This window comes from Pogoniulus pusillus, chromosome 23, assembly GCF_015220805.1.
Source record: "Pogoniulus pusillus isolate bPogPus1 chromosome 23, bPogPus1.pri, whole genome shotgun sequence".
NCBI lineage: Eukaryota > Metazoa > Chordata > Aves > Piciformes > Lybiidae > Pogoniulus > Pogoniulus pusillus.
Window position 1 is genome coordinate 9,132,187 of NC_087286.1, and position 17,473 is coordinate 9,149,659.

At 45.7% G+C, this 17,473-nt stretch overlaps 1 non-coding gene across 1 annotated transcript; it reads left to right on the top strand.

Moving 5' to 3' along the window:
- Positions 1-1,109: 1,109 nt before the first annotated feature.
- On the top strand, positions 1,110-1,183 carry TRNAN-GUU (transfer RNA asparagine (anticodon GUU)). The gene has a single exon. It is a non-coding gene; the product is annotated as a tRNA-Asn (tRNA).
- The last annotated feature ends 16,290 nt before the right edge of the window (positions 1,184-17,473 follow it).

Consider the following 17,473-nt stretch of genomic DNA (forward strand, 5'->3'; position numbering starts at 1 on the left):
AAACAGAAGTGGTCCAGCTCATGAACTGATTCCTCTGTCACCGACCATAGCAGAGATCTGGGTTAAAGAGTATGCCACAATGAACATAATGCCCCAGAAGCCATCTTTTAAATATTTAATTTAATTACTGTTGAGGGCTTTGCACACCTTGTATTTCTCCTCTGTGTTTTAAGAGACATTGACTGGAAAGGTACCAACAATGTGCAATAAAAAAATCAAGCAGTACTATAATGACACCGACAAGTACATAGCTCAGAGCACTGGAAAAATTGGAAGGGCTGAGCTGCGGACAAGAAATAGTCTGGTTAAAGTTATTGGATGAGGAACAAAGTCTTGCATCCTTGAAGAACATGGTACTGTACAAAATACAAGAGCTGGAGAAACTTGCACCCACTTTCACTGCTGAGGACTGTGGCTTCAGGAAAGTGAATTGTGACTTCTTCATCTTTGGTGGACAGAGACTAGGAGATAACCAGCATCTGTTTGGAAAGGAGTCATCATGCATCCCCAGGTACTGGACGTCATGTGCCTGCTCGACTCCGAAGAGCCATCAGGCAGAGAGAGCTTCATGGAGCCACAGGGACAACACCAGGTAACTAGTATTTAAGATTTCAAAGCGATGCAAACAGTCTGTGAAAGGAAAGGGGCAAACACTGTCTCAGGTGTGTATGCCATGTGAAAACTTTGGTGCATTGAGGTGAAGTGGGAAGCAGACTTCAACGAAAAGGTAACAGGAATGCCACCTTCTCACTGCTGTGCTCAAGCACTTGGAAAGGTAAAGACTGCCTTTTAAACAGATTAATCGGGTAGCTTTGCAGTGATGTCAAAAAACTACATTTTGGCTTGCATGAGTAATGGCTGAGTTAGCAGCTGGTTTAACTCTGATTCCAGGATTTATTTTCCAGAAAAACAACACTGTTGTGAACAATGATTTAGGGGATTAGATTTTCGTGCTGGCTTGGAGAAGTCACTGTTTTCCCGGGTAGTTTCGCAGGGCTTGCAGTTAGGAATTAAGCTATGTGCAGAATTCGATATGTGGAGGCCTGCAGATTGCCGGTGGAGCAGAGAGGCGCCTATCAGCCGCGCACCGCAAGCGAGTCATAGCGGGTGTCTCTGTGGCGCAATCGGTTAGCGCGTTCGGCTGTTAACCGAAAGGTTGGTGGTTCGAGCCCACCCAGGGACGCGGTTCCGTTTTTTGGCTCGGCCGCTTCCCCTTGCAGCCGGCCTCCGTTTTCTGCGTGTGCGCCGTGGGCGGATGTGAGATTAGTGCTGGCGGCCGTGCCGGCGCCGCCTGTTTCGGGGCATGGGGGCCCTCGCCGGGGAGCGGAGCCGAACGAAACGCGAGGGCAGCCCTAGCTGCGCCCTGGCAGGGAGCGGGCTCCCTGTGTGGCTAGGTGGCTCCCGGTCTGTGACGCCCTACTCCGGGTGTCGCGTCCCTTCTTTCCAGGTGGGACCCCACTGCTGCCCCCTGTCCTCACACCCCCCAACTCCTGCTGAGCCGCCCCGCTATCCTGCCCTTCGCCCTCCGTGCGCTGCTGCCAGCAGGGCTGCGGCTGCCGGCTCTGCCTCGGCGCTAAAGGGGACAAGGGGTCCTGGGAGTTTTTTCACACCCCGCGCTGGGAGGTGCAAAGGCAAATATCTCATTTGAGCTGCGTAATAATCGCTAATGACGGTGCCGAGCCATGAGGGCTTGCTTCAGGAGGCACTGCGTACGGTACTGCAACACTGGAGCCGAGCCTCGGGGGAGAAATGCCGTTCGCGGGAGGGTTGACAGTCACTGCCGTCGATGCCAGCTCTCAACGGCACAGAATAGCACGCACCCTCGGCAATTCGCCGCGCATACCGGCAGTGTGACTTCCGAGCCTTCGCAACCGGGAAGGCGCGGAACGCCGCCGCGGAATAGCCCCGCTGCAGAAAGCCGGCCCCGGGGCTGTCCTGCGCTGCCGGGCCTGCCGGCGGGAGCGCAGCCCACCCCGGCCCCTCCGGCGGGCGGTGGGTATTTGCAGGCCCGTTGCCCGCTGGCAGGCAGCGCTGTCGCTCCGGGTTCGCCCTGCCCGCTCCAAGCCGCTTTGCATAAATGAATGTTAAAAGCAATTACGTCGGAAGCTTCGCCTTAAACGTGTCAATTAGAAGCTGGCACCTTGGCCGCCTGCGAGCCTGCCAGCAGGTCTCAAGCAGCGTGCGAAGCATGGCTCCCTCCCACAGCAACTTGCCAGGAGCTGGGCGCACCTCGAGTTAAAAATGCCCCTTCCCTCCCCAGCCCAGCGGTATTTCACAGACCGCGCCCACCAGTTCGCCTGCTTTGAATAAAAGATAGAGCCCTCGCAAAGGTCAGACTGTGCCTTTGATTTGCTATTGATGACAAGACATGGCCCTCACCAGAGGAGATGTGGGAGAACAGAAGCGTTTAGAAACACCGACGGATCAAAATCACAAATCCAGAATCGTTAATGTGTTCTATCTGCAGCAGCTCGCTGACTGTTTTTTGTTTGTTTTTCCCCCACACCTATCACCCGCATTTTTTTGATAAATACCCTGGAAGACTGGCAACCATATGCTTATCAGCTGGCTACAGAACCCACCTATTCTCGTTAGCCACACTTAACTCATATCTATTTCCTACTGATCGGTAACATTTGAACTAGTCATGTAGATAAATTCCCTTCTTGCTCTTGCCACGTTGTCTGCAGCCTAAGTGCCGCTCCGGGTGCCACCTCATTCGCTACAACCAGCAAAGCTTCCCAGAGCACAGCCACTTTCAGCCCTGCATTGCCTTGCATTGCCTGCCTCGCTACTAGGCAGGCACCAAGAGCTCGCAGGGCTCACCACCAAATTGATCCTATCTGTGTAAAGCAGCAGCGACGATGACAGTTTGGGAGCTAAAATTCAGAGAAGTGGTGCTCCAGGAGGCAGGACAGGCGGTTCTGATCCCATAAAACAAGTCCTGCTCTCCTTTGTAAGCCACAAATGCCGTTTATAGAGGCGGTTATTAATGACCTCGAGGTTTGTAACGCACTTCCCAGTTTTGGCACGCCGATGTTTCAGTGACCACCAGCAAAGCTGTTAAAATAGATACGGTGCGTGAGCATCTCCGAGTTCCCGAGGTACGGCTGCAGGAGGCTCTTTCAGATGCACATCATGGGCTCAGTAATGCAGAGCGACGTTCAGGCAGCGCTTGATAAACTCATTTTGTGCAAGTGGAAAGCTGGTGCATGGAAAGTGCCTCATCCCATCTGCTCACTGACTAATTCCAATTAAGGTTGTGGAAAACGGGAAAGCTCATTCATTTTGGGGCAAAGAGAAGGAATCGAAGCTTTCTTTGTATGAAAATTTAATTTTTTTTTAAGAGGTCACCGAAGCTTCTCTCAGCCATGAAAAAAAGCTTCGCATTGCTGTGTAACGTAGCCCAAAAATCCATCCTATACTTATTATGCCATTTATCTGTCGTCAGTTTAGGAAAAACGCTGTTTTAAATATAGTAAGAGACTGCATCATCTGATACTTCTAGGAAAAGCCACATTCAGCGTGACCTCTCAACAAACACCGAGTTAAGAGTTGCCGTTCCTAACCCTTATTCCAACCAATTTCTAACGCAGCTGGGGAAGAGCCGCCGGCGCGATGTCCGAGCCTGCGGACCCAGCCGCGGACAACCCAGCATCGCTGCCCCAGCGCCTGGAGAAGCCTCAGCGCCCACCACGGGTCTTTGTTCGGGTGTCGCTTGGACCGGGACCCGGGTCGGGGGGTGGCCGGAGGCTGGGGCCAAGCAGCCGCCGGTGAAACCGAAATGGAGAGCACAGCTTGCTCCCCACACTACGGGCTGGGGGGGTGGGTAAAGACGCTCGCCTGCCTCCGCCCGGTGCTCGGCTGGTGGGAGCCCGGCGACTCCAGAAGAGCCATGGCGGAGGGGGGGAGGCACGACTGAAGCCGACCCCTGCCTTTATTCTGGGGGGAGTCACACACAGGGACAAAAGAATACTCTGCCCCCGACACGGGAAATCCCAGGGGAAAGGCGAACTGTGCGTCGGAGCCGGCGGGATCCGTGCCCCCTCCGTTCCCCACGGCTTCCCGCTGCCTCCTGCTAGCGGGCGGGGCGGCTGCGTCGCTCTCGGAGCCGCACGAAGCCACCCCTCCGGCAGCAGCAGAGGAACCTTGGTCCCCGCTCCGCCCCACAGCTGCTCGGATGCAGCCCGGGAGGGGACGGCGGGGGCCAGCGCGGAAGTCCAGGTGCGGCCGCTGCCACCCTCCCCCAGCCCGAGCCCGGCCTTTCCTGGCGGCGGGGCTGAGCGAGCTGCGGCCCGGGGCGGGCGGGGGGCATTCAGCCGAAACGGCGTCCGGAGCGCTGCGCCCTGGCTGCAAGCGGAGCAGATTTTAAGCAACCCCCTCCTTTGAAGTTCGGCCAGGATTTAATGGCTCGGGAGGCGGGCAGCGAAAGGAATTAAATATTCCTTAGTCTAAATAGAGACGAGGAGCCGGAATGTTTGAAAGACGAAAAACTGTAGAGCTGGCAGAAAGGGTGCAGAAAACAGCCATCTTGAATATTTTAATCTCTGGCAAGTGTTTCTTTGGAACAAAATGGATGTTGGAGGGAAACAGCATAGTTAAGATGACTGTTGCCGTCCATTTCCAACAGCAGCCCTCGCAGAATTCAGTCGGCACGGAGCAGGAAAACTGGAAGGGACGCCACAGCCTTTCCTCTCCCTACAATGGCAATAAATAATCATCAGCTGAATGCTGGGGGCTGGAAATTTAGTACCTCTCCAACCGATGGTCCTTTTTTCCCCCACGCTCCCTATTGATTTGTTTGCATCGATGTAAGTCACATGTAATGCTGAAAAAAAAAAAAAAGACTTTTCGAGCTCATGCAATATAAACAAACAATTGGGCTGTAGTCACCCAGAACGCATGTGTAAAGATTTTTGTGTTTTTAATCGGACTGGGAGGTTGTCGCCGTCACCAAAGTGAAAGGAGGTTTTCCCCACCGATTATCCTGGAAATGGGATCAGGCCCTGGCTTCAGAGTTTGTTGTGTATTCATGCTATGAACGATTTATTCTCAGGATTCATTGTTTAGCCATAAAAAATAACAAGGCTGAAATTAGGCTTAGAAGGTCTTTAGGATTGTTTCTCTCTCCTCCCCTTTTGGTAAAATGGCTTAACAGCTGTCTTTAAATTTACCTTGTTTTTGTTTCTCTTGAACTAATGGTGAAAACATACAGCATGCTGATTTCAGGTACTTTTTTTCACACAACAGCAAAATAGCTTTCCCTTTTCTACTCAGAATTCTACGGTTGTTAGTTGGGCCTTCCCGAAGGTAAAAAAAAAAATCCCTTTAAAAAAAAGAAGGAACAACCAGCTGATGGGAGTTGTATGGTAAGAGCAGAGACAATAAGTCAGTGATTCAGCTACACAGGCTCCGAAACGCTCTTTCCGTGGGACTGTTTATTTATTTATTTATTTCCACGTTGCTCTTTGCTTATTTTGGACTTACTCCTTCACAGATAAGCTCAGCAGGGACAACACACTTAAAAAAGCCAAGGACAGCTAATAAAAATAATGCAGGGCTGGCTTGAGAGCGTTGTCTGAAGAGCAAAGAATATGACTGCATGGCAGAACTGCTTAATTTTATTCATTTACTGATTAATGTCAGTTAATTAATTTCTAATTCTAATTGCTCAGGATAAGGTTCCTATTGAGAACTGTGTTGCTCGTATTGCTCAGGAAAATGTTGAGGTTCTGCATATGCACTTCCTGATATTTCAGTACCCTTGCCACAGCTTTTCCTTTCTGTATCCACACATTTTTGCTTTAATTTCTCAGTGCTGTCCTTCCCTCGTGGACTGATATATTAAAATACAGTTAGCATCTGTTTCATAGACACCCTGATGTTTGTACAGGACTAGTTGGATCAAAAGACAATGTGAAGGTGAGGAGCTTCCCTGGTCAGTTTTTACAATTGGAGCACATAAGAATCTCAAAAGAATTGTATTTGTGAAAAGCAGGGTGAGCAGAATTACTGAAATGCAAATGACAAGCTCCATCAGAGGCTGCAATTACAAACTTGTATTTGTCAGGAACAAAAAAAGAAATGCAGAGACTAGAAACAATAACTTAGAAAAAAGCAAGAGCTGGCTTCTTAATGGGCAGGGCTTTTGAAAATGAAAGCAACCTTCAGCTCAGATTGTTGGTGTAATCTAAGAAACAGGAAGATGCCAACTTGATTGGATAATACTGAGAATTTGGGGACTGCTACAGGATGCAGAGAGCAAAGCTGTGTCAGATTTGTTGCAAGCTTAAGGAGCTGCATTTAAATGTCATGAAACTGCGATTTATGTGGGAAAGGTATGTAGGGTTCCAGGGAGGAAATGGTGCAAAGAGGATTAAGGAGATATCCCTCTGCATTTTGTCTATCAAATGTGAAGGATTAAAAAAAATAATACCAATTAAAAAAAAAAAAAGATGAATTTAACTGCTTGCCAAAGCAGATAAATTTAAAAAGACCTTTTAAATGATGACTCAAAATATGTATTTTTTGCCTTGAAGAAATGTATGTCAATACAACAACAGTAGAATGCTTTCCTGTAAAGAAAAAAAGTTCTTATTCTTAAAGTTACTTTACCCTAATAATACCTGAAGCATTGTTACAGGAGATGGACTCAAGACTGTTTTCTCTTAAGATACTGCTTTATCATCCTCATTGCTTCTGTGACAAAACCTGAGAGCTAGATTGCACCTTAATAGGTAAAGAAGCAGGGAAAGATGTGGGAATACATCTATCCACACCTTCTATAAGGGCAAGGAATATCTGGCAACTTCCAAACAACCAAAACGACAGGGGATTTTATTTTTCACTTGGTGTGGACAGAGTATTCTGGTTATTTAGTTTTCTTTTTGGGTCATTGCCACAGCAAGCTCTGCAAACAACTATTAAGTGCTTATCAGAGTAGTGCATATATTGGTAAGGAATAATTGGTTTAACAAGCTGAGTGCTGCTTTTGAATGTATCTGTTTAAAAATCAGTGCAGTTAAATCTGTTGTCCGGCTTCAAAGATGTTTGTAAGGCAGTGTAGTTAAATGGCAGAAGATCTGGAGTGATCAGCTTTGGTCTTCTTTTGTTTTAACAGATTCCCTGCAAACATTTCTGGTGTTCTCAGACAGACATGTTATTGAGATGACTTCTCTAAATATTTCTTCTTTTGTATTGTGATGGCTAATAGGCAGAGACAAGTAGCTGCTATTCAGAATTTGTGTCTTCACTTTTATTTCAGGACGTACTTTATCTGACATTGTTTTATTCCTGGGTGATATACAGAAACTCAAAAATCAGATCCACAGATACTCTCCACAGTTTGCTTAACCTCAACAGGGTGAAAATGGTACAGGAAAGGTCTGTGCATACACACACTGTGCGTGGTACTGTTGGGCCTCACAGGGTTGGCAGCCCTGAGGTAGTTCAGGAGAAATGAGAGATAAAACTTGTAATTAATGATGTGTGAAGTTCTCCGTTTAGACAAATATTTGCAAAAATGTTTTATTCATTTGCCTTCAGTATTTAGTAATGGAGGCTAGGTTTGACCAGGTCTAGGTTAAAATGAAGAAAGAGAAAGACAGAAAGTTATTTAAAAAAAAAAAAAAGGGAAAAAAAAAGGGAAGGGAAAAGGGAAAGGGAAGAGAAAAGGGAAAGGGAAAGGGAAAGGGAAAGGAAGGAGGGAAGGGGGGCAAGGGGGAAAGCAAAAAGGAAAGGAAAATGGAAAAAAAAAAGAGAAAAATATGAGAAAAAGAAAAGAAAGGAATACAAAGGGAAATAAGACATGTCCTTCGTTTTTGTTCGGTCAGTGCAGGTCTCATCAAGCCTTCTCAGAGCCATCAGGAGCAGCGATGGCTGTCCTTGACTTCTGTAGTATGAATAGTTTGCTCACAGCTTGTAACTTGTTCCGTTATGTCATGTTGTTAAAAAACAAGGATCTTCTGTATGCCTGACCTAAGTATTTCCCTTTCTCAGTCCTGAGATCCAGCACTTGCTTTTACTGCTGTCACACACCTTTAAAATCACAGATATGCTGGCTGCAGAGGTAATAATTAGAGGAGTTTATTGTGGAAGGAAGATAAGATTAGCTGCAGTAAAGATTTATTATTAGAAAATGAATAGCCTAATTTTCAAGATTTAAGAGACTTGTACAAATTACCTGCTGGATGCTTCTTTAGTTTCCAGTTCATATTAGTGCCAGAAGAACTGTTTGGGGCCTATTACCCAGCTTTTGGAAACTTTTCTTGTAGTGGAAAAAATTGTAAGTGCTTTGGAAATGAGGACTCATCTGGCTGGTGGATGCACATAAAAATCGTAATGACTTCAGCAGCCTGAGGCTGTTGGGCCTGGGCTGGGCTTGGATGGAAACTACTGGACTGTCTCACTGGAGGATCCACTCCCTACACGTGTGATGTTGATAAGGGAAGGGCTGGGAGCAATCCTGGAGTGTATCTGTGGCTAGGGTGACACCATCCATCTCTTTGAGAAATGATTCTGTATTTTAAATTGCATGGCAGGGAGGGGGAAGGGAACAATTCTAATGCATAGGACAGTTTGGGAATTTGTGCATGAAACTCTTTGGATTTTCCTACAAAGGCCCTTCACAGTTTTTGATTTGCCAATTTCATGCTGTAGTTTACAGCTTTATGTAAAGAGTACATTCCTCTGAACCAAAAGTGTTTTCAATTTAGTCTGTGTTGCTTTGGAGGGCTTTTTAAGCTAGAATCATATTGTATTTGGCTTAAAACGGTGACATTGCTGTATGTGGAGAAGCTGCTTTACAGCATTTCTAGAGGCTTTTACATACTTCACTAATTTTACTGTTACTCAGACATCTGTGTGCTTTTAACTCAAAGGCGATGCTGCTGATCTCAGGGTTAGCTTGACTTTGGTGGTGATAGGCAAGGGAGGAATTTAATTTATGGTCACTTTGACAGTTGGCTTGAAGAGTGGAATGATACCAAAATAATATGAACTCATTACTTTTTACAAGGGCTTCTTGTAATAGGGTGAGAGGGAATGGCTTTGAGCTGCAAGAGAGGCGATCTAAACTGGAGATGAGGAAGAAATTCTTTCCAGTGAGGGTGGTGAGACACTGGAACAGATTGCTCAGTGAGGTTGTGGATGCCTTCTCTCTGGACACATTCAAGGCCAGGTTGGATGAGGCTTTGAACAACCTGGGCTAGTGAAGGGTGTCCCTGACCATGACAGGGGGGTTGGAACTAGATTATTTTTAAGGTCCCTTCCAACCCAAACCATTTTATGATTGATTAGAAAACTTCACCTTCAGAATTAGTTCTCTACTGATCTGTGTGGTAGACTGAGCACACAATACTGGTCAGGCCAGTGGGTGCTGTTGTCAGTTGGGGATGAGCTCTGATTATCCATTTCCCTGAATCTGTTTCAACCTGTTTCTCTTAGAGAAAATATAGGGAATTTTGTCTCTGTCTCGTGGTGCTGAACGGGCTGGCTCTGAAGATGAGGGAATACTGAGATGCTCCCACTAGGGAAACCCAGGTGTATTGTAGAAAAACTCAGCAGATGGTCATGGTCCCCAGGAAACACCCTTTTTGTCACTCAGCCCTGAGACTTGGGTACAGTACAGCAGCCTACTGCTCTGCTGGCCTTTGGGGCATTCTGATGACACCCTGAATCCCAGGGCTGAAGCTGAGCACAAGGCTCTGAAGCTATAGATGTCCTGGGAATACTTGCAGGGGAGCTGCTGTGCCCCAAAGCAATGCCACGGCATTGATGACAGCACTGAAGCAGGACATCTTTTGTTATCCTTCCTTTCTGAGAGGTGCAGGGCCACTAAATAAGACTTTCTTTAACTATTATTGGCTATGTGTTGCATCTTAGTTCTTTTTCTCTCTCTCTCTCTGGCTTTGCTGGGATTCCTCTTAACAGGCAAGCAGGTTTTGGCCATGTCTTTACTCATCTGCAGAGGAACTACAGATATTTGCAGCAATACAGAGGTCACTTTAGACACCCATAAGGGAGTATTCCCCATGTTTCTTATTTTGGATGATACTCAGCTTATTTAGTTAGACATTCAAAATGTTCTCAGCCTTTCTAGAGTGTGGACCTAGGTGTCTTCCAGTATCTTTGGAGCCATACACAGTGATGTGGCAGGGTAGGAACTGGGGCTGTGAAAGCTGCCTGGGTGCTCCTGAAGACCTCAAGAAGCTGCCAAAACTCCAGCCCCATCAGCTCTAGGTAGTCACAGCTCTCAGAGGAAAAACCTTTAGCTGTTAGTGCCCTAGGTTAAGGAGTCCAAAGAAGAAAGAAATCTGTTTGCTCTTGTGGTGCTGGCTCAGCCAGAGCCACATTCAGGTTGTTGACCCGGGGATATGAAACCACTCTCTCTCATCTGTGGTCCTGTCTCCTTCCTCCACTGTTTGGAGCAGTGCTTTTGGCATAGCTCAAGTGCCCCATCCATCCATCCATCCATCCATCCATCCATCCATCCATCCATCCATCCACCTATCCCTCCCTGCTTGTGCTGCTGGCTGAGTTCCTCCAGAGCAGTAGTTCCTTGTGGGCAGTGACACGAGTGCTGTCTGCACAAGATGAATTTTCTCATCTGCTTTCTCTCTCCTCTTAATTTCCCCTTGGTGTCTGCTGGTATTTTTGCTTCTGAGATCCCTCACTCCCTTTGGTTACTCTCCTCCCATCTCTTTCTCTCTCCCCCCTCTGCTTGCTTCCTTCCATTTTCCTCATTTTTTGGTATTCTCCACTTATTTTTTTCTCCATTATCTTTCCTCTCCTCCTCTGCATTCTTTCAATCCCAGCAGGGCTCACGCATACAGATTGCCCCCCTCCCAGCCAGTAATGTGGCTCCTACTATCTCTATGGTAACTATCAGGGGGGTCTCAAGAGTGGTAGTAGACCCAGTGCACTGTCCCACAGTGTTTGTGCTGGCTGCATGGGCCTGACTGCTCATTTACAGCTTCTTCTTTTACAAAAACATCAATAAAGTGCTGAAATGGGGAAAACTGAACATGAGCTTGAGCACAAAGAGCTGTTAGCTTCTCAGGGTTTTGGGAAATGGTTGCTGTGTTCAGATCTGCTTTCCTTGGCAAGTCTCTTGCTGTTTTCTCACCATCATGGAGTGCTCTGTTGGCTGGTCCCAGTCTTGTGTGCTCTGGAAACACCCTGCAAAGGTGAGCGTCCACGCTGCAAGAGTAGGCAGTGGCAGCATGGTGGTGGTGATTGTAACCACCAGAGCAGCGAAGGTACAGAAGAGAGATTTGAATGGTGTAAACGATGTGAATTATTGCTTTTTCCCTGTCCCAGCCAGCTTACTGCATACCCCCCAGGTGGCTGCTGTAATACAGGTATAGAAACCAAAACTGTAGCCAAATGTTATCTTGATAATGTCTCTACTTGACCACATTTGGGATTTGTGCAAGTGTGAAGCAGCCAGAGGATCTGATGGAAGGAATCACTGAAAAACCTGTGTGTGGACAGGAGAAATGGACATGGTCACTCTGGCTGGAAGGCTTGAAGAACCAGTGATTCCAGAGGGAATGTGGGAACCAGGAAGCCCTAATGAAATCTGAGACTAAGTTATAGCAGATCCATTTGCTTGAGAGAGAAGAATCTAGCCCTAGAACTTGAATTAGGAGTACAACATTAATTTGATTCAGCCACTTCTGGTAATTAAATTATTACGTGGTACATACAATACTGAAAATGTAACTCCTATCAGGGCTGTACTCCAAATACTGGTCTGTTAAATTCCTCTAAACCACTGGGATTTTCAGTTGTGTTGTTCCTCCATGCCCTTAAAAACACACAAAAAAAGAAGTGGTTGGATTTGTAGTGTCTGATAATTCCATTAGTAACCTCAGTTTATAAGAGCTTTGAGATTTTTTGGCAAGATTTACCTCATTTGGAAGTTAATTTATCTTTGGTTTCTCATGTAGAAATTTCTGAACTTAAGAAAAACCAGGAAAAAACCAACTAGCTCTGTTGCAGCCTGACATTACACATTGCCACCTTGCTTGGGATAGAATAGAATTGGGGAATAACAGAACGATAAGATCACAGAATCGTTTGGGTTGAAGTTAGTCGTGGAGTCCAACCATTCTCTAACTCTACCTGGTGCTAAACGATGTCCCTCAGCACCACATTGCTGCCTCTTTGAAACACTTCCAGGGATGAGGATTCAGCCACCTCCCTGAGCAATCTTTGCCAGTGCTTGAGACCCCTGTGCGATGCCAATCACTCCGCCAGCCTTTCTGCTGCCTGGAAAGCTTTTACAAACCCAACACCGTCCTCTTTGAACCTCCACAACCCTCAGACGTCAGCGCTGCTGTGCTGACACCGAAAGCATCATTTCGTTCAATCCTTGGCAAGAATTAACTCCAGGAGAGGATCATTAGATTTTTCAGGTGGCTGCATAATCTATAATCACAACTTTATTAATCATTTAGTCCACTTAACCGCATATTGATTGCAAGTTTTACATATACATACCTGGAGATAAATCGCCATCTGGTGAGATGCAGCCAGCGGGGAGAGGGTTAACCCTGTGGGCATTTAAGTGGTCATAATTAACAGTCCATTAAGATGAAGGGGGAAAGTCCCAACTTAGCAGTGCTATTGTTTAATTCTGTCTGTTTACAGACTGCAGAGGACAACGCTGGTGCAGGCTTGACATCGCCCGGGGTTTGAGCTGGGGAAGTCAGGAATCACATTTTAAAGTAAATGCTAGCTTTTACCATTTCCAGCGGGGCGGGGGCGGGGGGAGAGGGAGAAGTGAAAAAGCCCTTGGGAAATAGCTTTTGCTCCTCTACTCTGCTCTGGTGAGACCCCACCTAGAGTACTGCTCCAGCTCTGGAGCACCCAACGCGTAAGAAAGACATGAAACTGCTGGAGAGTGTCCAGTAGAAGCTATGAAGATGATCAGAGGGCCGGAGTACCTCACCTGTGAGGACAAGCCGAGGGAATTCGGGCTGTTGAACCTGGAGAAGGGAAGGCTGCAGAGACACATTATAACAGCTTTTCTCTGGGCAACCTGTCCCAGAGACACTGGCACAGGTTGCCCAGAGTTGTGGATGCCTCATCCCTCAAAGTGTTTTAAGACGAGGCTGGATGTGGGTTTGAGCAGCCTGGCATCATGGAACGTGTCCCTGCCCATGGTAGGTGGGTTGTAACTAGATGATCTTTAAGGTCTCTTCCAACTCAAGCCATATCATAGTGATGATTCTATGAAGTGTGTTCCCTGCTCTGGGAGATTTCCTTTGACCCAATTTAATAAGTGGGTTTGAAGCTAACTATCATTCTGCTTTCTCTGAGCAAGTCCTCCAAAACAAAGCCCCTGCTATAGCTAATCACAGTGAGTTATATAAGCAGTGACTTTCGCAGCAGGTTGTTAAGAGGGATGCAGAAGGAACTCTGCTGTACTAACCTGTAAGGGCTCTGCTAGTTCTGCTGGGTGGCTGCCTGCCTGCTCTTCTAACATTAGATGTAACTCCACTATTAACATCATCAATGCAGAGTGTTAAAAACAGGAAACAGGACACAAACCCAGCAGATCAGCCTAGAAAGTCTCTGCTTTAAAACAAAAATCCAGCATTGGATGTATTTACTTTTTGCATCCCAAAGATGTTGCAAATACAGTTTTGCAGTGTTCCCTCCAGTGAAGCTGGAAGTTGATTGTGTTAAAAGTAAGCTGAATTTTTTAACATCATCTGTTCATCCTGAGCTCTGAAGCTTTTAAAAAAAGAGACTAGAGCTACACCAAGACTCACAACCAAATCCTGGTGTTGCTAACACCGCAGTGCTGAGGAATGCAGCCACAGCTCTCAGTGCTGGGCCCAGGAGGAGAATTCACCAGCTGAACAAGAACCTCTTTACTCTGTGTGCAGTAGTGAAGCTGCTTGAGGAGTCTTTGGTTTCCAAATACTATGCAGTTCTTTTATAAGGTCTGCACTTTATTGGTACCATTTTTTCCTTGTAAAAATTTGTGAGTGCAATTAATTAGAGGCAATAAATTGTAAGTGCATTTCATAGCTCCTGTATGACAGCATTCAGATAGGTGGCCATTACACACACTGAAGAGCAAGAGAAGCAGAATCTATTTTCCCTTGATTTTGCTCTTCATTTTGGTATTAGGGCACCTAAAAACAGAATCACAGAATGGGAGGGATTAAAAGTGACCTCTGAAGATCATCTAGTCCAAACCTGCTCCAAGGCAGGTTCACGTTAAGAAGGTCACACAGGAACATGTCCAGAGAGGTTTTGAATGTCTTCAGAGATGAAGACTCCATCACCTCTCTGGGCAGCCTGGTCCAGTGCTCCATCACCATTCAATTAAGGAAGTTCCTCTTCATATTTAGATGCAACTTCCCGTGTTCAAGTTTGTACCTGACCATATGACAGATACTAACATTTCTATGAAAATGTTTTAATTACAAACTGGAACATAAATTAGTGATTAGTGAACATAAATTAAGCTTTAGCACCAGAGTTAGAGAATGATTGGACTCAATGATCTTAAAGGTGTTTTCCAACTGAAACCATTCTATGATTCTGTGACCATAAGTTTCTCAATTTTGGATGGATTCTATGATTTTATAATTCCATGATTCTATAATAAACACAGTTTGGTCTTAAGGACAGGAACTTACACACTTAGTAACATTAAAAATGCACCTGAGAGAGGCAGAAGGATTCCTGAAGATACTTTGTAGAAAAACATCTCCTTTTATCATGTTTTCCTGACAGATCATTTCCTGGTCAGGCATTGGAACTGGTTGCCCAGGAAGGTGGTACAGCCACTGTCCTTGGAGCTGTTCAAGAAACATGAGGATATGGCACTCTGGGACATGGTTTAATAGCCACAGTGATCTTAGGTTGAATGTTGGACTCAGTGGTTCTGTGATCAGATCTATTGAAAGGTAAATTGCATCATTTTAAGATAAAATATTTCAGAGTAGCTCAGTGAATTGAGTCCTGCATGCCTCTGATTAATAGAAATGGTTAATACTTTGGAAACAGGGAAAAAAACCAGCCTGGGTAAACAGGAAACAGACTTCTATGCTGCATGCCCCATTCAAACTGCTAGTAATTAAAAAATAAAATAAAGATTACTTCATTGCTTAAAAATAAACCCCAAAATAATACAGGAGAAAGACTCAGGAACTAAAGCTGTGTTTGAAAAATGGTAGAATTCTTACTCATTAAACAGGAATTAAACCAGTGGGAAGGAGAGGAAGAACAGATGTTAAAAGCCCACTGGCTTTTCTTTTTACTTTTGATGCTGGGCTCAATGGTGACAGTCAGCTTCTAATGACTGGTCAAGTCTAACATTAAAATAAAAAAGGATTTTACTTAATTTCATGGGATAACTATTCCACAAACCTTTACATACAATGCCTCAGCTCAAGAGAAACCCAGTAAGAGTTCTGGTGGATTTTGGAACAGATTCAAGAAAAGATTGTCTATGAGAATAGGATCATGTATTTATTCTGGATACAGGATCTGCAGGTTGGTTTCTCTCTTTCTCTCTTTTTTTTCTTTCTTTCCCTCCCTCCCTCCTTCCTTTCTTCCTTCCTTCCTTCCTTCCTTCCTTCCTTCCTTCCTTCCTTCCTTCCTTCCTTCCTTCCTTCCTTCCTTCCTTCCTTCCTTCCTTCCTTCCTTCCTTCCTTCCTTCCTTCCTTCCTTCCTTCCTTCCTTCCTTCCTTCCTTCCTTCCTTCCTTCCTTCCTTCCTTCCTTCCCCAAACTAAGATTAAACATCCCATTTTATGACTCCTATGTCTAGCCCTGCACACATCTTCAATCAGGAGGAAAAAGAATTTGCAAGTCTCATGTCTGTATAGGACTCAAGTTTAGGCAAGATGGAGAGTTATGTGCGTGTAGCAGAGTCTTGAGGGTTGATTTATATTAAGATTGTGGTGGTGGTTTTGAATGCTGTGGGGTTTGTGTGTCCTCCACATTTATATGTTGCTGATCAATTTGGGAGTAGGAAGGCTGTGCAGATGGACAGGCTGGATTGATGGGCTGAGCTTAGTGGAACAAGGCCAAGTGCTGAGTCCTGCACCTGGGTCACAACCCCATGAACACTTTAGGCTTGGAGCAGAATGGCTGGAAACTGCCCAGCAGAGAAAGACCTGGTGGTGTTGATTGAGAGCCAGCTGAAGAAGGTTAGCATCCTGGCCTGGATCAGGAACCAGCAGGACCAGGGCAGTGATTGTCCTACTGTACTGTCCCTAGCACTGCTGAGACCACACCTTGAGTAGTGGGTTCACTCTTGAGCCCCTCACCCTGAAAAAGACATTGAGGTGCTGCAGCATGTCCAGAGAAGAGTGGTGAAGCTGGTGAAGGGACTGGAGAACAGCTCTAGCAGGTATAACTTTACCTTGCATTGACATTGGCATTAATTTGGCTATTTCATTAAATCCATTTTCATTTCAACTTGTGACTCTTCTCTCCATTTCCTGATCCCCTTTCTCTGCTGGGAGGGGATCAGTGGGTGGTAGAGCAACTGCCGTGGTTTAGCCCCAGGTAGGGGCTAACCATGGACAGAATCAGAGAATCACAGAATTAAGCAGGTTGGAAAAGACCTTTAAGATCATTAAGTCCAACCTATTACCCAACACCATCAGTGTAAGGCACTGAAACAACTCTGATGCATACATGGGGCTTGCTGGTGTCTCTTTTCATTTTCTGGACATGAATTCACTTCTCACAGGTTGATACTGCAGGGTTTAAAACTCTACTTTTGGATCACGTGTCCATTATTTTCAGCAAGGACAGTCCACAGCTCCTGTAGCAGCTGCTGCCAGCCTCTGGGCCGTACCAGCTGTTGGTTACCTCTGCTTTTTCATGGGAGATGCGTTTATGCAGGGCTAGTGCTGAGTGTAGGTGCCTGCAGCTGCCAAGGACGTCTGTGATCCCAGTTGTTCTTCAAGGCGTGGTGGTGTTTCTGTGACCTTATTCAGGGGATGTAGACCATTCATTTCTCAACACAGTTGCAGTAGTCACCAGAAGTGAAGGCAAGACACGGCTGTCTTTTTGGTGTTGATATTTACAGCTCACTGCAGCTGGTTTTTAATAGGTTAATTTTTTTTTTCCAAATGTTTTCTAAATCCCATCTGCTCTATTCATAGAGTAAAGGAGGGAAGAAAATCAATAATTGGTCCCTGGTGGGCAGGAGCTTAATTTTAACTGAGATCTTCTTGTTCGCATGCCCAAGGTAAAAGACATAAGAGCTGCTGCTGCTGCTGCTTTGGAGCCAGAGGAATGGCTACTGCTGAGAAGACTCTGCTCCAAAATTAAAAACCTTGTTTGAAACTCAGGACAGACAGTTTTTCCTTATGACAATTTGCTGTTCTTTCTTGGTGGAAATACTGATTTGTAAAGAAAAGCATGAGTAATGGTTTCTTGTCTTCTTGAGGAGAAAAATGGGTTTGTGTCATACATTTTTTTCCTGTATTTGTC